Consider the following 26,765-nt stretch of genomic DNA (forward strand, 5'->3'; position numbering starts at 1 on the left):
AAGCCTCGATGCATCGGCTCCAGCCGGAGCCGATACAGCCACAAAGTAACGGTGTCGAGCCGATCGGAGCCGACACCGATGCCTGTGCCACATGGTGGTCGGAACCGATCGGAGCCGACACGAAGTGGTCGATGCAGAATCGGCACCGATAGCCATCGGTGCCGAAGGCTGTTAAGCCAGAATCGGCTCCAGCCGAGCGATCTCGACTCAGAACGAGTCGGAGCCGAGGCCGCAGGCTTTGACACAGAAGCCTGGGCCTTGGAAGATTTGGCAGATTTGGATGGAGCCGACTTAGCCGGAGAGCCCTCCGGCTTAAGAAGGCCCCTAAGTATTAGTTTGTTTCTTCTTTCCTGCAGGACTCTCTGGCTGAAGGAATGACATATAGCACAGGAGTCCTGCAGGTGAAGAGGCCCCAGGCAGTAAAGGCAAGAAGTGTGACCGTCTGTCAGAGACATCTTCTGACAGCACGAGTCACACTTCTTAAAGCCTGAGACCCTCTCCTTTGACATGGTGTTTCACAACACACACACACACCAGCCAAAGAATTAAATTAAATAAAATACCAAAAAGGTATTACTAGAAAAACACACACACACACCCTAACAGGGGGGGGATGGGATGGGTAAAGTTTGACTAAAAAAAATTAGTAGAGACAGGGATTTTCTGTCAGAAAATCTTTATAATTAACTTAAAACTAAAAATTAAAGGGTTTTTAGCAAAAAGGGGCTAAAATATCAAAGTAGTGAATCACTTACCAGGAGCTGGTAAAAGGAGGACCTCATAAGCGAAGCGGCAAACGAGATCTGGGTACTTACCGCCTTGCATCATGGGATATGGGGCTGCCTCGAGCTGGTAAAAGTGACTCTCGAGCTTAGCAAGTGCCGAGTTGGAGCCGAGGGATCGGCTCCGAACCCATCAAGCAAGAATGAAGGCGAGATTGACAACTTAACATCTATTTTTTTAAAAAATTTAAAGAACCATGGTGCATTACATTTCCCATACATTCAACTTTATAAGCTCAAATTAATTTCTAAATTCAGACCCCTGGGAGCAAGTGTACCAAAATTCAGTATAAATCTGCTTTCTAAATTTAACAACTTTTGAACATAATTACCACCTCTTCCACAGTCAGGTTTAGCCAAAACACAGAAAAAAAGAGATTCAGTAACACCCCCATGAACTTTATGAAAGTGGTCAGAAATGGGATTATCCAACCTACAATTTCTAACATCCCCCAAATGCTGAAGAATAAGTGTTTTCACTTTACGTCTAGTTTGACCAATATACCATCTTGGGGGTGTACAACCACAACCCACGATGTACACTACCCCACAAGATAAACAATTAAATCTATCTGTAGCCACATACTTCACACCATTTACCACACTATCTGACATATTCTTAACTTTTGAACATACTTTGCACTTCCCACAACTAAACTGATTCATAGGATGGGTTAGAACTGACCATTGGTTCACAAGAAGCCATTGAAGGAGTCTCAGGTGAAATCTTGCTAGTGGGACTAGAGTGATCGCTGCTGCCATGGAGCCCAATGCTTCAAGTACTAGTTGTGCCAGTATCTTGCTTGGATGAAGAATAGGCTGAACCTGAGATTGTATTTTCTGCAACCTGTGATGGGGTAGAGAGGCCACACAAGATGGAGTGTTGAGCCGAGCACCGATACACTCCATATGCTGAGAAGGGATCAGTTGAGACTTCGCATGATTGACCGTAATGCCCAACTGCTGAGATAGTTTCAAAATGAAATCCATCGTTTGCAGAAGTAGATGCCTGGTGGAATCGGTGAGGAGACAGTCGTCTAGGTATGGAAACACTCGGAATCTGTACAGCCTCAAGTGTGCTGTTACTGCTGCCATACATTTGATGAACACGCTGGGGTCTGTGGTGAGACCAAAGGGCAGCACCCTGAATTGGTAGTGGCTGGCTCCTAGCTGGAAGCGGAAAAACTTTCTTGAGCGTTTCCCCATTTTTATGTGGTAATACGCGTTTTGAAAGTCGACAGCGTACATCCAATCATTTCACTCTAGAAAGACAAGTACTGACTGAACCATGACCATCCGGAATTTTGACTGTTGGGACAAATCTGTTTAGAATGCTGAGATCCAAAATTGGTCTTCAGTCCCCTGTCTTCTTTGGCAGTAAAAAAAAAAAACCTTGAGTAAAATCCGGATCCTAACTGGTGTGGTGGGACCTCTTGGAGGACTCTTTTTTTCTAGCAGCTTTTTTATTTCTAATGCTGCTTGGCCCCTCTGACTGGGTGGAACATCAGGGAGTTTTGTATGGTTCCTTGGATAAAGGGTGAAGGGGATTAAATAACCTCTCGAAATAAATAATCCTTTGCACCCAGACATCGGCAGTTACGCATCACCAGCCTGTTGGGTGCAAGGAGAATCTTCCCCTGACTGCTTCCAGAAACAAGCAATTGGGCCTCCTTTCAGGAGTACTGGTAGGGTTGGCCAGACAAAAAACTACCTGGAACTCTGGTTCTGTGGACCACCCCTGCCTCTGGCACGGTGTCTTCCACTATAACCAAGTGTGTCCTGAAAAGGCTTCTGGGACTTCTTGAACCACATTTTGCCACTCCTTTGATTCCTGGAGTGGGATCATTGAGGAGTGGAAAAATGTATGCCCACAGCAGACAGAGTCTTTCCATCTTTCTCACACTTGGATAGAGTTTCCTTAACTTTGGGGTCAAACAATGAGGATCCATCAAAAGCAGCATTGACAAAGGAAGACTTGAATGGTTCCTCAAACTCACACAGGTGCATCCAGGCATGTTGTCGAATCGCAACACTTGAACCTGCTGACCTGGTCACCCTTTTGGCTGAATGTGCAATGAGCCTCATGGACAAATTTGAGATAGACTACTGGGTAGCTAACTGGGAGGCCACTTATTCCTGAAACCCCTCAACTACTGTTCCCGTCAGGGTATCTGACAGCTCCTTGACCAGAACTCTCTGAAGCCTAGTGAAGTGTGCCAAGAAATTCAAAGACCTGATGGAGAAAGTTGATGATACGTAGACCTCCTTCCCAAACCTGTCCATCACCCTGGACTCTCAATTAGGGGGATGTACAGTAGAACTTTCCTCAGCCGGTTCTTTTTTTTGTGGCAGACTCTACCACCATGGCATCAACTACTAAACCTTTTGCCCAATGTGGATGATCCTCAGGAGCAAAAATTATTTTACCGGGTCTCCAGGGGATAGGTTCTATAGAGTCAGGAGCTTTCCAGGCCTGATGAGTGATCAATTTAATTAGATTGTCAGCAGGCAGGGTCACCCTGGAGGTAGACGGGCAATCTCCAAAGGCCTGCAAGTACACAGATTCCTCAGAAGAAGGGTCTTTGGGCTTCCAATCACCCCTCTGTTTTAGGATCTCCAGAATGTCTCTAAATGAGACGTCTTCCAGGGGTGACCGCGGGAACCCTCCCCCTCATCAAAATCCATGTCCTATATGATGGATTCTTCAGGAGAATCGAGGTGTTTCCTCTTACACAATTTCTTCCGAGGAGGCTCTTCAGCGGGAGCATCTGAAGAGGATTCAGTAGAGGGTAGAACTTTGGCAAGTAACTCTTGCAACCTTGGAGCTTGCTGTCCGAGGGTGGAGGTTGGTGGTAGCACCAGTAAAGCAGGGGTCAAGGGTTGAGACTCTGGTAACACAGGAGCCACCTGAGATGAGGCAGTGGCGAAAGCTCTTTCCATAGCTTGAAAGGCAGGTCTCCCTGAGGAGGAATGGGAGCCCAGAACCATGACAGAAACTCGGAACCAGGGTCACACCCCGCCCTGACAGACCCACCTGAAAAGCCAGAACTGAGGATGGGTCCTCTATCAGCACAGCCCAAAAAGGGAAGATCGGCTCCAAAGAAAAAAACAGAGTTGACTTGAACCCCTTGGGCCCGACGGTGAAGACTCAGTCCTAAAGGCACTTAAGGAATCAGAGCCGTACCCGGTACAGAAGACCAAAAGGTTGTCGATACCAAGGTCATTGGAATCTGTGTGGTTGGAGTCAACTGCTCTAAAGCCTGCATAGAGGTCAGAGGAGGAGTGTAAGAAGGGGTCGTAGGAGAGAAGCCCTCTGCAACAGGAGGGAGAGGGAGCTGAAAGATGGGAGAAAAAGTACAGTTTTGTACCTACCATAAATGTAGATGTTCGAAGATCCACATTGCTGCAGTCCTTACATATGGGTAGTCCGCTGTCCTCGGTCGGCCCGAATATCAAAGTATTAGGCTGACGTCGGTCAAGGCGCTTAAGACTGACATCAGGACGTCAGGGTACAAATGCGCATGACCGACGTCATATCCTCAGTCTTTTCTTGCCCCAGATGTCAGAAGACCCTAAAAAGAAAGGCCAAAACCAAAAGACAGCAAAAAACAACCAACCACCCTTGCACTAATCATATGTACAATATATACAATATCCACAATATTCACAACCCAAACCACACAACCGCCTCTAACTACAGACGGGAAGGAGGGAGGGTAAATTGGACTGCAGCAATGTGGATCTTCGAACATCTACATTTATGGTAGGTACAAAACTGTACTATGTTCTTCATCTCACATTGCTGCAGTCCTTACATATGGGTAGAATCCCAAAGCAGAGGTAAGGGAGGATGGCAAAACTAGAAAGCATTAGGAGCTGCCAAAATGCCCTGTAAAATTGCAGTGGCAAAACCAGCCCTAGATTTAGAGTAAAGTGGAAGGTGGTAATGCTTAGAGAAAGTATGCACTGAACCCCAAGTAGCTGCTTCCAAAATATCTTTAGTTGCCACCCCCCTTAAAAAAGCTGTAGAAGTGGCAGTAGCCCTAGTGGAATGAGGCCTAATCCCAGCTGGAATCTCCTTACCATGATGGGAATAACAGAAAGCAATACAAAACCCAATCCACTTAGAAATAGTTTGTTTAGAAACAGGCTTGCCCTGAGAACCCAAAGCAAATGAAACAAATAACTGCTGAGACTGTCTGAACCCTTTAGTTCTGCTCAAATAATATCGCAACTGCCTGTGTATATCCAAAGTGTGCAAAATCTTTTCCCCTTTATTTTGGGGGTTTGCATAAAAAGTAGGCAAATGAATAGTTTGGTTTAAAGCCACACTAGAAACCACTTTAGGCATAAAGGAAGGATTAGTGCAAAGATACCCTATCCTTATGGAAAATTAAGAAAGGCTCAACCGCCATAAGGGCCTGTAATTCAGAAACCCTTCTCGCAGAGGTAATGGCCAACAAAAAAGCAGTCTTCCATGATAAATATTTCAACTCGGCAGTAGCTGCAGGCTCAAAAGGTTGTAGAGTGAGTTTCTCCAACACAAAATTGAGATCCCAAGCAGGAGTAGGAGCTCTACGTGGGGTCTTATATTCTTTGCCCCTCTAAGGAATTGCTTAAACAAAGGATGAGAAAACAATGGTGGGTCACAGTCATAGTGAGCAGAAATTGCTGCAGCATGAACCTTAATAGAGGAGAAGGACAACCCTTTGTCCAGTAACTCAGTAAGATATTGAAGAGCCACACTTAAATTAGGCTTAGAAACATCAAATTCCTTTGCTGTACTCCAAAATAAAAATCTCCTCCATTTATCTGCGTACACTTTCCTTGTACTAGGCCTTCTGGCCTCCAAAATAACATTCAAAACTTGCTGTGGAAGCTGAGACCCTCCAGGGTTTAAAACAGAATATGTCAGGCTGTTAGATGTAGAGAGTGAAGTTTGACATTGAGTAAATGACTGTTCTCCTGAGACAGCAGGTGTGGAATCGAAGGCAAAGGCCATGGAGGCTCCCGTATCAGACTTCTCAGTAATGGGTACCAGTGCTGTCGAGGCCAATCTGGAGCTATTAAAATCATCTTTGGCTTGTCCTGTCTGACCTTCAGGAGTACCTTTGGGAGGAGAGGCAGAGGTGGAAAGGCATACACATGAAGATTGCTCCAATTGAATGAGAGAGCATCCACTTTCCAAGCTGTGGGATGAAACCTCTTTGTGCAAAACTTTGGCAGCTGGTAGTTTAGTGGAGAAGTGAACAGATCTATGTCTGGAGTTCCCCATAACACTGTCAATTTCTGAAATACATGAGGATCCAATTTCCACTCGTGGGGATCCATAATTTGTCTGCTCAACACATCTGCTAAGGAGTTCTGTGCTCCCGGCAGAAACCTTGCCTGAAGATTCAGCTGTAAACTGAGAGCAGTCTCCCACAAAATCATTGCTTGTCTGCATAGAGGATAAGAATCGTTCCCCTTGCTTGTTGATGTACCACATGACAGTTGTGTTGTCTGTTAGAACCAACACCTGCCCTGGAAGAAGTAAATCCTTGAAAGCTACTAATGCAAATTGGACTGCTAACATCTCCTTCAAGTTGATATGTAGATGTTGAAGTCTGGTAGGCCATGTGTCTTGAACCCACTTTCCATTTAGATGAGCTCCCCAAGCTTTGTCTGAGGCATCTGTCGTTAGAATCTGACTCGCCTCTGGCCGGGTCACAGAGAGTCCCTTGTTTAGGTGACATTCCTGAGCCCACCACAAAAATTCCTTTTGAATGCAAGGTATTATCTGAATGACAGTGTCCATATCTTGGCAGTGCTGTGTCCATACATTTTTGAGATACCATTGTAGCTTCCTCATATGCAGTTTGGCATTGGGAAGCACCAGAATACAAGATGCCATGAACCCCAAGGCTTGAAGGACTGTCCTTGCAGTCAGCCTGGACTGATGAGACAATTGATGGAAGTACAGAGAAAGATTCTTTTGTTTGTCCGGGGTCAAAAGGCCATCTGGGATGCTGTATTCAGTCTCACACCCAGAAAGCACATGTCCTGAGAGGGTACTAGACTGGACTTTATTTCGCTTCACAGAATACCCCAGGCATCTTAGCACTGCTATCACATACTGTAAATGATGAAGAAGTTCATCCTTTTCTTGGGCCAGAATCAGGCAATCGTCCAAATAAGGATAGATCTGTATTCCTCTTAGCCTGAAGAAAGCTATCACTGGAGCCAGAACCTTCGTGAACACTCTGGGTGCAGTAGATAAGCCAAAGGGCAATGCAGAGAACTGATAATGAGAAGTCCCAGCCCGAAAACGCAGATACTTCCTGCAACTGAGTCTGATAGGAACATGAAGGTAAGCCTCCTTGAGATCCAGAGTCACCATCCAGTGATCTTTGCCCAGCAGAGGTAAAAGCTGTTGTAACGTCAACATTTTGAACTTGGGAATGTCCAGATATGTGTTGAGGATAGATAAATCCAAAATTGGTCTCCACGTGTTCCCCTTCTTTGGTACTAGGAACAGGCGAGAATAAAATCCGAGGCCCACTTCTGGCAGAGGGACCGGTTGTATGGCCCCTATTTGAAGTAGCAGAGAAATTTGTTTGTGAGCCTCTAGTCTTTGCTGAGGAGGAACGTCCGGCATGCCTTTGAAAGGAGGCAAGGTATGGAAATAAAACTTGTAACCTTGGTGTATGATATCCAATACCCATCTGTCTTGGGTAATCAAACTCCAATTTTCCTTGAAGAGTGCCAACCTTCCTCCCAAAGGTGCTGCCAGGCAAGAAGGATCTGGCAGCTGAAAAGGTAGGTCATTGGGCCTGTTTACGAAAGGACTGGCCCCTGCCCTCACCAAGATTGTGCAGGTGAACTCCTGTTCTAGGTCTGAAGGAACTCTGAGCTCTACCCCTACCATGTCTAGATCTACCCCTAGACTGAGAATCATAAGAAGGATACGTCCACCCCTTAGCAGGCCAATTCCTACTAAACTGGAGGCTGAACTTGCAAAAAATCTTTAACAGCCTGCATAGACTTAGCCTTTTCTTCCATTTTCTTCAAGACTGACTCCACAGGTGAACCAAACAACACATCAGACTGTAAAGGAGCATCCAAAATCCTTGTCTTAACATGGTCAGATAAATTCTGATCCCTCAGCCAGGCGTGCCTGCGAAGAACTGAACCAGTGGCAGCCACCCTAGACGAGGCCTGTACAGCATCAAAACCACATTGTAAAGAACGCTTACCCACTTGTTCAGAGACATGCACCAAATCTTGCAATTCTTTACACTCAATGCCTTCCGCCAGAGCATCTACCTTAGACTTTAATTGAGAAAGAAGATAGTTTTGATATTTCAACATGTGAAACTGGCAATTCAAAGCCCTCATAGCTAAGGTGGAAGAAGTATAGACTTTCTTTCCCCATCTATCCAAAGCTCTGGCCTCTTTATCTGGAGGAACCGGATTTTTCACAACAGAGGCCTTGACACCCTTAGGTCCCTGACTAACAGTTTCTGGGTCCGCCCTAGGACTCTTATAAAGATATTTATGAGCCTCAGGCACCCTGTAATACCTATCCGGTTTAACAGGAGCAGGAGGCAAAGAATCAGGATTAAGTGAAGCCTCTGCAAACACATCTTCCACAACATCCAGAACAGGTGGTATAGCCAAGGGCCTATGCTGGGGCAAAAGCAAAAATTCCCTAAGCCTTTTCCTGGAATCAGAGAAGTCCTGACCTTCCCACTTAAAATGTTCCCTCATGGAATGAAGAGTCTCTGAAAAAGAGAAATCCTCTGGAGGAGAAGCAGAAGGAGTCGAATCATCTGCATCAGAATCAGAATAAGGAGAGTACTCCTGCAAGTCTTCAGCCGAAGACTCTGAAACATCCGAAGCCTGCTCAAAACTCCCCAACTCTGGCTCCACCCTAGGCCTCTTATCAGGAGGGGGTAAAGAACCTCTAATCAAAGTTATTAAATCTTCTGCCATTTTAAGCATGTGCTTCTTGGGCACAGACCCTGCTGAACTAGGAGTGACACCAACAGAAGCTAAACCTGGCCTGCCTCTGGGAGAAGCCTTGGAAACAGAAGGAGAGGGCCTAACCACCCTAGGAAGGGAGGGGAGTACAGTAACCTGAGAAGCCCCTTCAGCCTGGGCTGCCTCCTGAGAGGCCACATCCTGCAATATCAAAGTCTCCCCCTGGGACTCCAGAGAAGCCTCCGTCGGAACCACCGGTTCCACTGACGCCTCTAAAGAACCGGCGTCCGGTACGGACGACTCTTCTTGCCTGGGTTTAGCTGCTTTGTCTTTGCGCTTCTTCGAAGAAGCAGGCGCCGGAGAATCCGACGGCATATTATAATTGCACCGCTTCCCGAAGACCAGCCTAGCACAATCTAACCTTCGCTTAATAGTGCGCTTATTGAACCTAGCACAAAAGCGACACCCAACAACGTTGTGCTCAGGCCCCAAACAAGGAATACACAAAGAATGATAATCCCTATGCGGTATCTGCTTCCCACAAGAAATACAGTTATTCACTTTTTCTGACATCCGGTAAACCACTGAGGCAAGAAAAAACTAAAATATTCCCCAACGGGGTACTTAGCCAACTTTGACTCGGTCTGAAACTCTGAATTCGAAAAATTCCAGAACGCCGAACGGCACTTGCAACGCTGCTTCTGCATCGGACCATGCGGCAAAAAAGACTGGGGATATGACGTCGGTCATGCGCATTTGTACCCTGACGTCCTGATGTCAGTCTTAAGTGCCTTGACCGACGTCAGCCTAATACTTTGATATTCGGGCCGACCGAGGACAGCGGACTACCCATATGTAAGGACTGCAGCAATGTGAGATGAAGAACATCCCCTAGCTGTCAGAATCTGATCCACCAATCTCACTATATCAACTTCAGAAAGACTCCTGGTGGAGCGAATAGACAAACCAGACAGGGACACAGGTCTCTCTAAAAAGAGACTGGGGAGTTGCCCCAAAGAAGGGTCAATAGATAAGTAGCCCTGGGTTGAATTGGAGAATCTGTCTTCGGCATCATATGTGATGCCATAGAAAATATTGGCGCTGACACAACAGTGGGAATTGGTGCCACTGTCAGAACCATGGCCAAACTAGTAGTACTTGGGTGTCACAGCCTGTGTGGAAGTCATGTTCGGTGTCGATGGCACCAGTAAGGAGATTGGTGCCAAAGAGTCACTCCATTCCGAAAAGCTTCGGAACCTTAGATTTCGGTTCCGAACAAAAACCTGCAGAAGAGTGCTTCTGCTTCTTTTGTGTCAGTGCCAAAGGAGATGTCGGCACCAAACGAGAAGTTTTAGTACCAGAGTTGGGAGACTGGTTGGCCTTGGACAAGGCTTCTTCAGAAGGGGCTTTAAGAAGCCCTTTGAGGATGAACTTGTTTTTACGCTCTAGCAGGGCTCTATTACTGAAACCCTGGAAGATAGAAATGGGATGCACCCGAACAGTACACACAGCATTCACGTCCATCAGAGGTTGGCAATTTCCTGTCGCACTCTTTACACTGATTAAAACCAGTTGTAGCAACTTTACATTAAATGCCATCGTCGTAAAAATCAAAGGAGAGGCAGAAAAGGAAAGAAGTAAGAAGCAAAAATCACTCACACCACAAGGGAAAACACTACCAGCAATGGTAGAAACATTACCTAACGGTAAGAGGGAGGGGGGGGTGGGAACTACCAGTGATGGCAGTTAGCAATACCAGTGGTAAAAAGGAAAGGGAAACACACTCACCGCTAGATGGCAGATTAAAGTATGAAAACATCTATAGAACTATAAGGTAGAAATGGCTAATCAGAAAAATTAAAAGAAAAATTTTAATTTTTTACTTAGCTACAAGAGAGGAGTCGGCTGACGCGTCTTGCTGTAAGAGCGGCAAACGAGATCTGAGGTAATGTAGAGAGGGAGATCGTGGGTAGACTGTTACCTCAATAGCTCAAGAGTTTTTTGGCTGACGCAAGCTATACAACGGCCAGATCGCTTCCGAGGATCAGAACCATAACCCACAAGTCAAGAACAGAGGAAAACTGACAACACTGGATCCTCTGTTACAATAATTACATCAGAGGGTTGACATGTCATGCGATTTGTTTTGTTTTAAATGATTTAGGTATTTAAGCCTAATTTACGTTTACTTTGTATACCCGAAGCTTTTAAGTGAAACTGTATAGCGTTGCATAATAAATTTGATTTACTTGAGCTTTTGTGCCTCAATATTTCTAGTGCTTTTGTGGTTCCAGTGGATTCTATTTATACATTTTTGCCTTCTTATTTCCACTGGATTAGTCACCGGTATACACATAATTTTATTGTATTTTGATACTTGCACATGCCTACACATCCATTTCATGCAAGGCTCCCAACCTCTTGTCTCCCTCATGGCCTGCTGATGTCATCTACTATAAGCTGATTTACACTCCTGTAAAAATCAGACTTGTGCCATAAGCACCAAGTTATGTAAGTCTGTGTACTTAGACAGGTAGAGGTTGCAGTCAAGTGTGTGTGTGTGTGTGTGTGTGTGTGTGTGTGTGTGTGTGTGTGTAAGCGTGCGTGCATGTGTGCGAAAATGCACTCACACACGGACACACACGCGTATACACGCACGCATGTGCACACACACACACACACACACACACACACACACACACACACACACACACACACACTCTTGCTTGACATTACAGAGAGCAATTTACACCAGCATGTGGGACACTGTTATTACCATATTGTCTTCAGCAGACAGTGACAATGTCATCAGCTATAAAGTGTTGTCTAAGATGCTCCAAGTTGGACTTGTGGACATCTGCCATGGCACTTGCATAACGTACTGAGTTCTGTAGTCTGTGTAATTAGATAGGTAGGGGTTCTATTCTCATTGCAGTCAAGAGTGTGTGTGTGTGTGTGTGTGTGTGTGTGTACATGCATAGTCTTGCTTAACGTTACAGAGAGCATTTTACACCAGCATATGGGACACTGTTATTACCACAATGTCAACAGACACTGCTGATGTCATCAGCTATATCAGATTTGTGGATATGCAGTACCCCTCCCAGGACAGGGTCAGAGACTGGCCTGGAGACCAGTTATAAATGTTACCTCATCCTATGCGAGACAGATTATGGTGACATGGCTTTAAATCAATGCACACACATCATGGCATGGTTTGTAGGCCCTCTGTTTTCTTGATGAGAAAGCCCTGTGGTCTCTTCAGCCACTGTAAGTGTCTGGTGAGGCACATGAAAAAGACAGCATTATACTCTATTAGTGTTCTAATGAGATTTCAGTACAGTGTTGTCATACAACCCTAAAATCTGAATATGCTAGCGTGACTTATGATGTGCACAACATAGACTTTCATTACTAATGTGGACCCTTGGTGGTCAAAGTTCAGACTGCTACCTACATGTGTTACCAGTGCTTACACCAATAGGGTTTCAGCACAGCAAGACTGTTGTCAATGCTGTGATTAACATGGAATTCCACTTTTCAGATGTATAACATAAAAAAAGACACGTCTGCATTTAGTTGTAGATCGTGTGCCTTTGTCCCCATTCATTTGTCTGCGTTAACTCCTCCTGTACTATGTTATCATCATTGGTGGACTCAATGATTGTACCCAATATGCAAGAATCCGCAAACCTGGTAAGGCAAAAGCCATATACTTTGGACTTTACTTCTCAACAGTTCAGGCTAAAGAGTGAAGGGCCAAGCATAGATCCTTGGGATTTGCCAATGGTGACAGCTCTACTAGTATGGGATGATTCACCAACGTTCACAGTATGTGTTCTGTCGGTGAGCCAACTGGTTATCCATCTAGTCACGTAAGGGTCAATCCCCAGCTGGGAGGGTTTTCTCAATGACGCCTACGTGGGGGGTTGTGTCAAAACCCTAGGCCAGATCACAACAGGCAGTGTCTTACCTTCATATAGGCCTATCACACGGAATCACCAGGCTGTGACATCAGAGACTGCCTATGGCATGACTCAGGACATAGAATTTCTGACATGGCTGAATCTACACTTCAACATACCCTCCCTCCACACAGGCTATGTTCCCGGAGAAGGGTGTACATCAACATGCATCCATCTGAGTTGGGGGGGACAGCACCTGATGCATACATGCATGCCATGTATATAGACATCCTGACTCTCCTCAACTGTGAGACAGACCAACATGTCATCACTGACCTCTTCTACATGTACACTAGTAATATTTCAGATGTGTGCAACAGACCTGTGTGAGTTGTTAGTGCTAAATCATGTCTGTTACATCTGATAGATGTCCTCAAAGTGGTCATCGAGGGCATGCATTACTACAACAGTATCATCCTGTGGAAATTGCCCAGGTCAAGGCATTTGACACAAATCCACACTGACGTATTCAATCAACACTGTCATATGTGGCCATAAACAGCTATAATACCAACTGGGTAGATCAGTGTATCACATACGTGGCATCTCACTATGATGAAATGTGTGAAGTGACCTACATCTCAGGTCCAGTGATCAGGTCTGTACATCAGGGCTGTTTGCTAAGCCCTTACTGTCCATTATTTAAGTTATGGAAATCACAGATGACATACACATCCTATGTCCAAATAGCTGCCTGAAGACATACAGATTGTGGGCAATCATTGACTCCAACTGTGATATTAGTATAACACAGACAGTTTCAACACATAGCAATTATTGCTGCCACAGCCATGACAACACCTGCAAAGACAAGAAAATATGGAGGGATTTGTTAACTCAGGTACACAAACACACAACCTGTGTGCCGGGGTACATGGTAAATAGAACATCCACAAACATGTGATCACAGTGCTGACTACTCCTTGAATGTAACACAAGTACTGGGTATGTGAAGGACATCTACATCAGAGGCCATAATACCTTCATAGTTCCCAGACTTCATCACACCAATAACCGAGCATAGTGCACCATTCTCCATGTACCTCCCTACACATCTTCCAGTGATGTGTAATGGAAGTGTACCAACTTTTTCACAGTGAGCTGTCACACAGCTTATTGGTCATAACTAGGTATTCTTTCTGTGGAATATACATGACGGTCTGATGGTGCGGAACACCATTCAAGTTGTTATACCAAATGCATGTGTGCTACCTGTTCTGCTTATGCACACACTACATACATAGGTGTTTTGACAACATTAATGGCATGTATATCATTTGTGACAGTGTCGATTGTGCTATATATGTATTTTGCACACCAGTCAACTAGCCTGTATTGATTTACTCATAATGTCTCATGCAGGTATAGCAGTCTCTCTCCTAACACCTCCAGCAGATGTTACAGTGCCAGGACAGTGTGTGTGTGGTTACCCTCAGAGTGTGGATGCATCATAATAGCTGCTCAAGTGTGTAGACTTGTCTCTTATCACTCTAAATCACATATCTTATGTCAGAGGCATGGGATTACTGGTGTTATTATTCTGATATTATCCATGACGGTGGTTGTTTCTTTTAACGTTTTCCATGAGCCTTTACCTGAGCCCACCTTGGTGGAGACGAATACTAAGAGTACACTCATATTCAGGCATAGCAGTTTGCATAGCTTCACAATATGTACCCTACCCCAATTGCATGTCAGATCCCTGATAGATGTGCTCTGCATTATTCATGTAAGGATGTTTATCTCATACAGACATCCTCCCCATTGTTATGTCACATAAAACACATTTTCACTGTACAGTCCCTACTGTACCATACAGATATGTGTATGGTGTTGCTACAACCATCTTCCATTGACATGCCCTCATATGCTGTACATTAGGTTGTTTCACCTGTCCTCTTTCCCTATGTTCATTCCGATGAGTCATCTGTGTGTTCCTATTCAGTACACACACTTCCTCTGAGTATTCATTTCACATGGCAGTCCATGTACCATTACAGATCATTTGCAAAGCTTTAGTACAGAATGCCAGGAATTAAATATATCACAATACTCTGCACTGTACACGCACTGTCCTGTACTGTGTTTGGACCATATACTTAACATTCATAATTCTCAACTGTCCAGATATTCCCAGGATGCCCAGATGTGTTCCTCATCAAATTTGTGGCTTTCTGCCATATCACTGGGATGATCTCTAGACTGATGTGACTCAATATTACATACATTTCAGTTCAGACCTCTCAGATGTCCTGATTTTTGCAGAATGACCAGTTTTTACCTCATATTTTTTTACCTTTTCCACATAAAATTTAGTTTTTCTAGCAAAATCACTGGCATGTCATCGCGGACTGAAGTCAGCAAATAATGACAGACATTTCAGTTTCAAAAGTCATGCTCTTCAGAAAATTTATGATACTGTAAAAAGTACAGTTGTGAACACTTACCATAAGTATAGATGTTCTAGTGTATTTACTGTTGCAGTCATCACATCTGGGTTATCCCTGCCAGGGTCGCCCTCAGTCGGCCCGAATACCAGAGATGTAGTATTTCTGAGTCCGCTGCCGTCGCTCCAGGACTGACATCAGGTCGTCAGTGTTATAAAGTAAGGCAGCCGACACCAATACATCAGTTTTTCTTGCCCTAACTGTCAAGAGCCCCCAAGAGGGAGCTAGGTTATGGTGGAAGAATGCCACCAGTAGAAAGTAAATACCAAAAAATCCTTGTAAGGATAGAGAGAGAGAGAGAGAGAGAAGTGAGAGACAGATAGAGAGAGACAGAGACAAGGGGGATAGAGGGAGGGAAAAGTACAGTTGTGTACCTACCATAAATGTAGATGTTAGAGTGTATTCACTGTTGCAGTCATTACACTAGGGTTATCCTGCTGGCAGGCGACCCGTAGTCGGCCAGAGTTCCAAAGTCTTGGTCCAGCATCGGTTGCTGTCGCCTCTTCCCTGACGTCAGTGCACCAGGGGTATAAAAGTTGCAGCAGACGCCATTTTCTTCAGTTTTTCTTGCCCCAGATGTCAGGTGCCCCCAGATATGAAGGCTGTAAAGATAAAAAATATGCCAAACAACCATGCATATATCACTAAAAACATTTTCTTCTTCTAAAAGCAAATAAACCACATAGGTTGTAGAGAGTAGAGAAGTACAGAGTAGTCCCAGCAAAGAGGGGGATGGAGGGTGGGTAACCAGGACTGCAACAGTGAATACGCTTGAACATCTACATTTATGGTAGGTACACAACTGTACTATGTTCATCGTATTTCACTGTTGCAGTCATTACACTTGGGTAGAATCCCAAAGCTGAGGTAGGGTGGCTGGGTCTAGATTGGATATGGCGAGGCTAACAAGCCCTGCAGAACTGCAGTGGCAAAGCCTGCTCTGGATTTGGAGTAGAGAGGTAGGTGGTAGTGCTTGGTAAAAGTGTGCACTGAGCTCCAGGTTGCAGCTTCTAATATGTCTTTGGTTGGTACCCCTCTGAGGAAAGCTGCTGAAGTGGCTGCTGAGGCCTAATGCCCTTCGGCACAGATTTGCCATGTTGTGCATAACAGAAGCGGATGCAGTGTCCTATCCATTTGGAGATTGTCTGCTTTGTAATAGGTTTTCCTTGTGATCCTGCAGCATATGCTACAAACAGTTGCTCAGTTTTTCTGAAAGCTTTTGTTTTGACCAAGTAAAATCGTAGCTGCCTGTGTATATCCAAAGAGTGCAGAAGTCTTTCCCCTTTATTCTGGGGATTTGGGTAGAAAGTAGGCAAATGAATAGTTTGGTTTAAGGCCACGTTGGAGACCACTTTTGGCATGAATGTTGGGTTCATCCTTAGAGAAACCCTGTCCTAGTGAAAAATGAGGAAAGGTTCCACAGCCATCAATGCTTGTAACTCTGAAACTCTTCTTGCTGAAGTTATTGCTAGGAGCAGAGCAGTTTTCCATGACAATAATTTTAGACCAGCTGTGCTGGCTGGTTCAAAAGGAGGCAGTGTTAGTTTTTCTAAAACAAAGTTGAGGTCCCAAGTAGGTACTGGTGCTCTCCTAGGGGGTCTTATATTCTTTGCCTTTCTGAGGTACTGTCGTAGTAGAGTATGTGAAAAAATAGGAGGATCCGTATTGTAATGAGCTGAAATGGCAGAGGCATCTATTTTAATATAAGAAAAAGATAGGCCTTTGTCCAACATCTCAGTCAGGTATTGTAAAATCTGAGGCATATTAGGGACCAGTGGATCGAGCCCTTGTATCTGGTTCCAAGCACAGAATCTCTTCCATTTTTCCGCATAAGATTTCCTAGTGCTGGGTCTCCTGGCTTCCAAAATTACATCCATAACAGCTTTAGAGAGAGGCGCAGTCTGAGTGGCTACATTAACTGCCATGCTGCCAGGTTTAAGGTTCTGAGTTGACTGTGGAGAATCTGATTGTTTTGCTGTGTCAGAAGATGAGGGATTTGAGGTAGAGGCCAAGGCGGGCCTTGGGACAAAACCAGTCTGGTACAATTAGGATCATTTTTGGCCTCTATTGTCTGACTTTTAGAAGCACCTTGGTGAGAAGAGGCATCGGAGGGAAGGCATAGACTGTCAGGCTTTTCCAGTTGAAAGATAGAGCATCCACTTTCCATGCTTGAGAGTGATAAGTCCTTGTGCAAAATTTCTGTAATTGGCAATTGTGAGGGAAGGCAAATAGATCTATGTCTGGGCATCCCCATTCCCTTGTTATCATGTTGAACACTTGTGGATTTAGCTTCCATTCGTGAGGGTCCACGAGATTTCTGCTTAGTTCGTCTGTCAGTGTATTTTTTGTTCCTGGCAGGAATTGTGCTTGCAGATGTACCTGATAAGTCAGTGCTGTGTTCCACAAAGTCATGGCTTGTCTGCATAGGGGGTAGGAATGTGTGCCCCCTTGCTTGTTTATGTACCACATAACTGTGGTATTGTCCGTCTTTATTAATAATTGTCCTGGATGTATTAGGTCCTTGAAGGCTGTCAGGGCATTCTGTACAGCTAGCATCTCTTTTTGATTGATGTGAAGATGGATTTGTTCCTTGGGCCATGTGCCCTGAATACATTTTCCTGCCATATGTGCTCCCCAGGGCGTAATCCGTTGTTATTGTCTGCCTGGCTGTAGGTAAGGTGAAAAGCTGTCCCTTGTTGTGGTGACAGGCCTGGGACCACCATCGAAACTCCTGTTGTAGGCAAGGGAATCAAGGTTATGATTGTCTCTAGGCTGTGACAATGCCGAGTCCAAACACTTTTTAGATACCATTGTGGTTTCCTCATATGCAATTTGGCATATGGAATTAGTAGAATGCAAGATGCCATGAAACCCAGGGCCTGCAGAATTTTTCTTGAAGGGAGATGGGTCTTTGTTGCCATCATTTGAAAGTAATGAGTCAGTTGCCTTTGTTTGTCTAGCGTGAGATAAGCCATTTGGGTAGTTGTATTTAAGCTTGCACCCAGGAATATTATCTCTTGAGAGGGCACTAGTTTTGATTTCTTTTCATTTACTGTGTACCCTAGGCAGATTAGTAATATTTTTACAAACTGCAGGTGCTTTAGAAGAATGTCCTTGCTCTCTGCTTGAATAAGGCAGTCGTCCAAGTAGGGATATATTTGAATTCCTTTTTGTCTGCAAAATGCAATTACTAGTGCCATGCATTTTGTGAAGACCCTGGGCGCAGTAGACAAGCCAAAGGGCAGTGCAGAGAATTGATAATGCATTGAGCCTGCTATAAATCTGAGGTATCTTCTGCACAACTGTCTGATTGGGACGTGCAGGTATGCCTCCTTGAGATCCAAAGTAACTAGCCAAGCCTCTTTGCTCAGCATGGGCAAGAGTTGTTGTAGTGTTAACATTTTGAATTTTGGAACATCCAGGAAAGTATTTAGGATTGACAGGTCCAGTAATGGTCTCCATGCTTTGTCCTTTCTGGGTACTAGGAAAAGTCTTGAGTACTACAGACACTGGATCCTACCCAGTCCGGCTTTGTTAAGGGCAGATCCTGCCTCTTAAACCTGGTTGAATTCTTTGAAACAGTCACCAAGGCAATTGACGAGGGGAAGGTGGCCCACACAGCCTACCTGGACCTCGCAAAAGCCTTCGATACAATACCCCACTTGGGCATTATAGATAAGCTCACCAGCTTAAATATAAACCCCTATGTCACTAGATGGATTGCAAACTGGCTCAAGGACAGAACCCACATGGTTAGAATTGCTGGAGCCATGTCAGACTCCAAACCAGTTACAAGTGGTGTCCCACAAGGCTCAGTCCTGGGACCTCTCTTGTTCGGTATATATTTCTCGGAGGTACAGGCCAACACGGAAGGACTGTGGCTGACCAAGTTCGCAGATGACTGCAAACTGGGCGCCATAATCGACTCTCCAGCCGACACAAGCATCCTCCAAAAGGGCCTCATAGAAACAGACAACTGGTGCCAGATCCATGGCCTCAAGCTAAATGCCAAAAAGTGTATAGTCATCCCCTTTGGCAAAAACAAAGTGCCCACAAATTACCACATAGGTGGTAATCCATTAAGTACAGAAAAGTAATTAGGGGCCTGGGGACCCAAGTTGATAGCAATTTCTCATTTGACAACCACGTGGCCAAAGTGGTTAGAAAAACATTTTATATAGCCCACCTAATCATGAAGGGATTCACATCTAGATCAGGGGAGGTCATCGTGCCTCTTTACTCATCCCTCATCAGGCCCATAATTGAGTACAATGCCCCTTTTGGGATGTACCTTACCAGACACCTGCAGCAACTGGAAAGACCCCAAAAGTATCTCACCAAGAGGATCAAAGGGCTCAAACAGATGCCATATGCTGCCCGGTTAAAGAAACTCCAGCTCTACTCAGTGGCATACCACCTGCTCAGAGGCGATCTGTGCCTGACGTATAAAGCCATGTCCAACCCGGAATTAATGGACATGCTGCACCTCAGAAAATCCAAATCCCATCGAAGCCACTCTGGCTCGAGACTTGAACCTCAGCACTGAAATAAATAGGACATGCTGGAGGGACAGATTCATAACCCAGAGGCTCCCTTCACTCTGGAATAAAATCCCAGTCCAGGTTAGGCAGAGTCCCTCATTGACTCTCTTCAAGAGGAATCTTGATGAGTGGATGGGAGATCGTAGGTTTACCCCGGGTGTCACTTCTGTGTCACTGTTAGACAGAGGCACAGTATAATAACCTCGAAAAAGGGCATAGCAAAATAAATTTAAAATGGGTGGCGAAAGCCAAAGAACATTCTGGCTAGGCTTATAAATGCCCTAGGGCAGATAGCCTAGTATGAACCTATGAACCTATAAAATCCTTGGCCCTGTTCTTCTTGTGGAACATTTTGAATAGCTCCCATATCCATAAGAGTTGCAGTCTGTTTTTGTGCCTCTGCCCATTGGTTTGGTGGCAGGTTTGGCATACCTTTTGGTTTTGGAAGCGTGTGGAAGTGGAACCTGTACCCTTGAGAAACTATATTCAACACCCATTGGTCTTGGGTGATTATGTGCCAATTTTTTGAGAAATGTGCTAGCTTTCCCCCTAGGGGTGCTGTCAACTGGTTAAGAGCTTGGTATTTGCAGAGGGAAGTCATTGTGACTGTTTCCTATAAGGTTGTGATTTGTCTTCTCCTCCTTTGGGGGCTGAACCACCCCATTGTTTAGGTCTGTAGGAGCCTTGGGGCTGAGATCTGCCTCTTGGGCGTCTGTATCTGCCTCTTTGTGGCCTGTCTGACACAGGAAAGGACCAATTTTTTTGAAGGCCAGTTCCTGCTAAATCTAGGTGGTTGAACTTGTAAGAAATCTTTCACAGTTTGCATTGACTTTGCTTTATCCTCCATTTTCTTTAAAACCTCTTCTGCCTTAATCCCAAACAAGATATCATGCTGTAGTGGAGCATCCACTAATTTCATTTTAACATGGTCAGGTAAACTTTGTTCTTTCAACCAAGCATGTCTTCGAATAACTGAGCCTGTAACTGCGGCTCTACAAGAAGCCTCTAATGAATCAAAACCACATTGCAGAGTATGCTTTCCCACTTGTTCAAGTGCATGCAATAAATCCTGGATTTCTTTACAGTCAGGACCTTCTATATTTGTAACCATTTTCTGCTTTAACAATGACATGAGATAGTGATATTTAAGCATGTGAAACTGACAGTTTAAAGCTCTTACAGCTAAAGTAGCAGAAGTGTAAACTTTTTTCCCCCATCTGTCCAGAGCTCTGGAATCCCTATCTGAGGGGACAGGAGTTTTGGCAGTGGAAGCTTTAACCCCTTTTGGACCCTGAGAAATAGTTTCTGGGTCCGCAGCGGGGTTTTTGTAAAGAAATTTATGAGACTCAGGGACCCTGTAAGTACCTGTCTTGCTTTACTGGTGCAGGGGGTAAAGAATCTGGGGACAGACTGGATTCAGAAAAAACAATATCAAGCACAGGGGGGATATCCAAGGGCCAGTGCTGAGGCAACAGAAGGAAATCTCTGAGCCTTTTCTTGGATTCTGAGTAATCCTGGCTCTCCCAGTGGAAATGCTCCCTCATGGTGTGCAGGGTTTCCCCAAAAGAGTAATCCTCAGGCGGTGAGGCTGAAGGAATGGACTCTTCAGCATCAGAGTCCTCATAGGGAGGGAGAGAATGGCCCTGGTCAGATGAAGAATCAGAAATGGAAACCTGATCAGAGAAATCATAATCAGTGTCTTGCCTAGGCCTTTTGTCAGGAGAGGGATGGGAGCCCCTGATTAAAGTAATAAGGTCTTCGGCCATTTTAAGCATCTGTTTCTTAGGCATGGATGACTGTTCTGGAGAATGCTGCACTTGTTTCTTTGTCTTTAATGGTGTTTTTGACGTTGCCTTTGCTGCTGTAGTAGCTTTAATTGTAAGCTGTGAAGGTCTGAAAACACTCTCAGAAGCCGGTGCCTGCTCAGCGGCTCCGGACCCATCTGAGGGTATATTTTCTGTAGGTCCAATGCCTTGAGTTTCCACAGGCCTCGGTGTCTCCACGTGGCTGTCAGTTGCGGCCTATGGCTCTGAGGTAGCGGGTGTCAGGGGCTGCAAAAACACCTCACTGAGAACCGGCGACTGGCCTAGGAGAGGCTTCGTCGTCGGTTTTGGACCTCGGATGCCTATCTTTTTCTTTGTCTTTGCGTTTTTTTATACATTACGGTCGTCAGTTGCTCTGATGGCATTATGTAATTAAATCTTCATCCAAAATAATGTAAAGCAAATTCAAACCGACGTTTAATAGTGCGTTTATTACATCTAGCACAAAACCGACAACTAGTGATGTCGTGGTCAGGGCCTAGGCAAGGAATGCAGTAAGAGTGAAAGTCCTTATGAGGTATTTGCTTCCCACAAAAAATACAGTTATTACCTTTTACTGACATCGGTCTGGAGCAAGAAAAAGTTTCCCCAATGGGGTACTTAGCTTTATTGAAGACTTTGGTTCTGAAATTCAATTTTGAAAATCTCAGGAGTCGGCCGACAGGCACTTGCGAACTGCTTATGCTTCGGGCACCGCGCGGCAAGAAAGACCGAAGAAAATGGCGTCGGTTGTAACTGCGACGCCGGACCAAGACTATGGAACTCGGGCCGACTACAGGTCGCCTGCCAGCAGGATAACCCTAGTGTACTGACTGCAACAGTGAAACACTATGAACATCCAGGACTGTAACAGTGAATACACTCGAACATCTACATTTATGGTAAGTGTACACAACTGTAGTATGTTCTTCATGTTTCGCTGCTGCAGTCATCACATTTGGGTTGATTCCCAAAGCTGAAGAAAAGGGTGGAGGCAGTCAAGAAGACTGGGGGCTGGCTAGGATGCCCTGAAAGACTGCTGTGGCAAAGCCTGCCCTGCACTTGGAGAAGATAGGCAGGTGGTAATGGTTGGTGAAGTTATGAACAGATGTCCATGTTGCAGCCTCCATGATGTCCCTAGTGGGGACCCCAAGCTGCAGAGGTGGAGGTTGCTCTGGTAGAATGTGTCCTGACCAGGTAGAATCTAAGCTGTCTGTGCACCTCTAAAGAGTGCAGAATCCTTCGCCCCTTGTTTTGAGGATTAGGGAAAAAGGTGGGCAAATTAATGGATTGGTTGAGAGCCACACTGGACACCACTTTTGGTATGAAGGATGGGTTAATCCTAAGGGAGACCCTCTTAGCGTGAAAAATGATGAAGGGCTCTACAGCCATTAGTGCGTGTAGCTCTGATACTCTTCTAGCTGAAGTGATGGCCACATGCAAGGCTGTCTTCCAAGAGAGGAACTTTAACTCTACTGACACTACTGGTTCAAAGTGGGGCAGGATGAGTTTTTCCAAAACAAAGTTAAGGTCCCAAGCTGGGGTAGGTGCTCTTCTGGGTGGCCTCAAGTTGTTAGCCCCTCTTAGGAACTGTTTGATGAGAGGGTGGGAGAAAAAGAGGTGGCTCTGTGCTGAAAACAGCAGCGACGGCAGAGGCCTGAATTTTAATGGAAGAGAAGGATAGACCCCTGTGTAGTAGGTCAGCCAGGTAATCATGGATGAGAGGTAGGGAGGGCTATGTAGTTCTGGCTCCCTTTGTCTGGATCCCGGTGCAAAACCATTTCCACTTGTCAGCATAAGACTTTCTAGTGCTAGGGTGTCTGGCCTCACATATAACATCTAGAACTTGTTTGCTCAGACTGGGCGTCTGGCCTCATGTATAACATCTACAACTTGTTTGCTCAGATTGGCAGCTTGTGTAGTGGTCAGGGAAGCTGCCAGATTGAGGGTCTGCAATTGGGGATGCATGAATTCTCCATTCCTCTGGGTCAGGAGTGTTGGGATCTGAGGGAGATACCACAGTGGCAGTGGTGACAGGCTGCACAGCAGAGGGTACCAGTGCTGGTGTGGCCAGTCTGGGGCAATCAGGATTGTCCTTGGTTTTTCCTCCCTTATTTTAAGCAGTACCCCTGTAATGAGCGGGAGAGGAGGGAATGCACAGACCGAGAGGTTGACCCACTGGAAGGAAAGAGCATCCACTTTCCAAGCCTTGCTGTCAGGTTCCCCGGTGCAGAATTTGCTGAGCTGATAGTTGGAGTGGGAAGCACAGAGGTCGTCCGTCAGGGTGCCCCATTTCTGGATTACAAGGGTGAAGGTTCTTTGGTCTAGCTGCCACTCGTGCGAGTCCAGAAGATTTCTGCTTATGTTGTCTGCCAGAGAGTTTAGAGTGCCTGCCAGGAATTGTGCTAACAGGTATAGTTGCATGGCAGAGGCTGTGTGCCAAAGGGTCATGGCCAGCCTGCATAGAGGGTAGGAGTGTGTCCCTCCCTGTTTGTTGTTATACCACATCACAGTGGTGTCTGTTTTGATCAGGAGAGCCCCTGGAGATAGAAGGGGCTTGAGAGCTATCAAGGCATGCTGCACAGTCATCATCATCTCTTTTTGACTGATGTGCAGAGGGATTTGCTGCGGGCTCCATAGGCCCTGTGTGCAGCTGCCACCAGGTGTGCACGCCAAGCATAATCTGATGCATCTGTGGTGAGGGTCTCAGCAGAGGGGGGTGGTGAGAAAGGCAGTCCCTTGTTGTGGGAGCATGCTGTTGCCCACCAAAGAAAATCTTTAAGGCAAGGAATTATAGGTAGAAGAGTTTCCAGATCTTGAGAGTGTTGACACCAAAGGCTTTTTAGGTACCACTGAAATTTCCTCATATGCAGTCTGGCATATGGAATGAGTAGTATGCAAGATGCCATGAACCTCAGAGCTTGCAGGATCTTCCTTGCAGATAGCTGGGGCCCGGTGGCTGGTTGAGAGAAGTAGGCTGTTAGGAAAATTTGTTTCTCTGGTGTAAGGAATGCCATCTGGGATGCTGTGTCCAGGCTTGCTCCCAGGAAGATAAACATTTGGGTGAGCACTGTTCGGATTTCTTTTCGTTGATTGTGTACCCTACAGAGGTTAGTAAGGTCTTTACAAAGTCCAGGTGCTTGAGCAGCTTTTCCTGGCCATCTGCCTGAATAAGGCAGTCATCTAAGTATGGGTAAATCTGAATATTTCTTTGTCTGCAAAAGGCAATGGCTGGAGCCTGATATTTTGTGAAAACTGTAGGAGCAGTAGATAAGCCAAAGGGAAGCGCAGAGAACTGAAAGTGTTGAGAGCCTGCCCTGAAACAGAGATATTTCCTGCATGATTCCCTGATAGAAATGTGGAGGTAGGCCTCTTTTATATCTAGGGTGGCTAGCCAAGTGTCCTTGGACAGCATGGGTAGCAGCTGCTGGGGGGGGTGAGCATTTTGAGTTTTGGGATCACCAGGAAGGTGTTTAGAATGGATAGCTCTAGAATGGAGTGCCAGGTGCCCTCTTTTCTGGGTACCAGAAATAGTCTGGGGTAGAAACCTTGGCCTATCTGCTCTGCAGGAGTGTGCTCTACTGCCCTCATAGAGAGTAGGGAAAGGATTTGCTTTTGAGCCTCTGCCCACTGGTTTGGTGGTAGATCTGGGAACCCTTTTGGGGTTGGAAGGGTGTGGAAGGAAAATTTGTATCCCTGGGACACTATGTCAGAACTCAGTGGTAGTTGGTAATGGTGGCCCAGGTGCTTGTGTGAAAGGAGAGTTTTCCTCCTAGGGGTAAGTGAAGGTGGGCAGAGGGAGGGGGTGGGGGAGGTGAGTCATTGAGAGTTTTTACCATAATGGGGAGGCTTAGAACTCAGTGGTTTTGAAGTGGAGGTAGTCCAATGCTTAGATCTCTGCATTCCCTGTGGCTGCTGTCTGGGGGGGGGGGGGTCTGATTCCCCAGGGCCTAAGCTGGAGTGGCTTAATGGGAGCAGGAAAGGACCAGTGTTTGGTGGAACAATGCCTGCTGAACCTAGGTGGCTGTACCTGCAAGAAATCCGTAACTGTTTGCATAGATTTTGCTTTTTCTTCCATCTTTTTTAAGACCTCTTCTGCCTTAGTGCCAAATACGTTATCTTTGTGCAAGGGGGCATCCAGCAATTTAGACTTGACATGGTCTGGCAGGGGCTGTTCATTAAGCTATGTATGACTTCTCATGACAGATCTGGTGACTGCTGCCCTGCAAGAAGCTTCTAGGGCATCAAAACCACAGTGCAAGGTGTGTTAAGTTACTTGACTTGCAGAATGCATTAACTCTTGTAATTCTTTAGATTCTGCCCAAGCAGGAAAGGAAGACATCTTTTGTTTAAGGAGTTCCAGGGTATGTTGCTGAAATTTCAGCATATGGAACGGACAATGTAGTGCCCTGATAACAAGAGTAGCTGAGGTGTATACTTTTTTACCCCATCTGTCCAGTGCTCGGGAATCCCTATCTGAGGGGTTGGTATTCTTAGCAGAGGTTGCCTTAATCCCTTTAGGTCCCTGAGAAACTACCTCAGGGTCAGCAGTCGGATTTTTAAAAATAAATTTGTGCGAGTCAGGGGCTCTGTAGTACCTGCCTGGTTTTCTGGGTGCAGGAAGGAGGGTGTCAGGAGTCAAGCTGGATTCCATGAAAATTTCCTCCACAACATCCAGGACTGGGGGGGGGGGGTGGTCAAGGGTCTGTGCTGTGGAAGATCTAGGAATTCCCAGAGTCTCTTTTTTGACTGAGGGTAGTCTTGACTCTCCCACTGGAAATGCTCCCTTAAGGTATGGAGGGTTTCCCCAAAGGAAAAATCCTCTGGTGGAGCGGCTGAAGGAATGGAATCCTCTGCATCAGAATCCTCATAAGTAGAGAGGGGTTGCATGTCTTCATATTCAGATGCATCTGATTCATCTGACTCTTGTTCAGATAAAACTACAGGGGACAGATCTCTTTTCCTTTTGGATTGGACAGCTTGCATTTCCCCTGATCAGCATGATAAGGTCTTCCGCCATTTTAAGCACTTAAGACTGAGGCAAGGAAGCAGATGTCTGACAGTTGGTCGTCGGTTTCTTGGGTGTGGTTCGTACCCTGGGCATTAGAAACTCATCAGTTTTTGAAAGAACGGTAGTCGCAAAAGAAGACGTCTGTTTGTGTCAAGATTCGGTAGTGTGAAGAACTTCCTCAGAAGCCGGTGCCTGCTCAGCGACTCCGGACCCATCCAAAGTAGAGACGACCACAGGAGCCTTAGTTGAAGAAGA

At 45.5% G+C, this 26,765-nt stretch overlaps 1 protein-coding gene across 2 annotated transcripts in view; it reads right to left on the minus strand.

Annotated features, from left to right (window-relative positions):
* The window catches only part of PFKL (phosphofructokinase, liver type), a 905,205-nt gene that overhangs the window by 567,051 nt on the left and 311,389 nt on the right, over positions 1–26,765 (minus strand). The window lies entirely within an intron of this gene.

The sequence above is a fragment of the Protopterus annectens genome, chromosome 2.part0 (genome assembly GCF_019279795.1).
Source record: "Protopterus annectens isolate FY-2018-M chromosome 2.part0, PAN1.0, whole genome shotgun sequence".
NCBI classification, from domain to species: domain Eukaryota; kingdom Metazoa; phylum Chordata; order Ceratodontiformes; family Protopteridae; genus Protopterus; species Protopterus annectens.